Genomic DNA, 406 nt, shown 5'->3' with positions numbered 1-406 from the left:
AATTTATCAAAAATATTCTTGGGTTGCAGGCTGGATGGAAGTTCTACATGTCAATTACAGAATTGGGGGAAAAAGGTATATCCATCATTAAAAAGAATAATTATAATAAATACACAAAATACTTTTGGGAAAGGGTCTTGTTACAAAAAAAGATATTCAGACATTTCTTTCTTTTTGCAATTCTAGATCATTTAGAATGTTTGTAGTGCAGTCTCATGATTAGCAAAAAAGAAGAAAAAAAAAAATGACATGTCAAGCAACTGACAGCACATTTCTATCACAAAGGTTATTCTACTCTTCTCTGTTCTGTGGAGTTCAGATTTGAGTACTAACAGGAGTCTCCAAACATCCACAGACAGGTAAGACATTGTGAATTGTTCACAAGGGACTAAGGTCTACAGATTCT

At 33.0% G+C, this 406-nt stretch overlaps 1 protein-coding gene across 1 annotated transcript in view; it reads right to left on the bottom strand.

The window, feature by feature from the left end:
- The window catches only part of LOC119586826 (microtubule-associated serine/threonine-protein kinase 3-like), a gene marked incomplete at its 5' end in the record, with an annotated part of 55,250 nt that overhangs the window by 52,617 nt on the left and 2,227 nt on the right, over window positions 1-406 (bottom strand).

Source organism: Penaeus monodon, chromosome 22 (assembly GCF_015228065.2).
Source record: "Penaeus monodon isolate SGIC_2016 chromosome 22, NSTDA_Pmon_1, whole genome shotgun sequence".
Taxonomy (NCBI): Eukaryota; Metazoa; Arthropoda; class Malacostraca; order Decapoda; family Penaeidae; genus Penaeus; species Penaeus monodon.
This window is presented reverse-complemented; position numbering and strand designations above follow the sequence as displayed.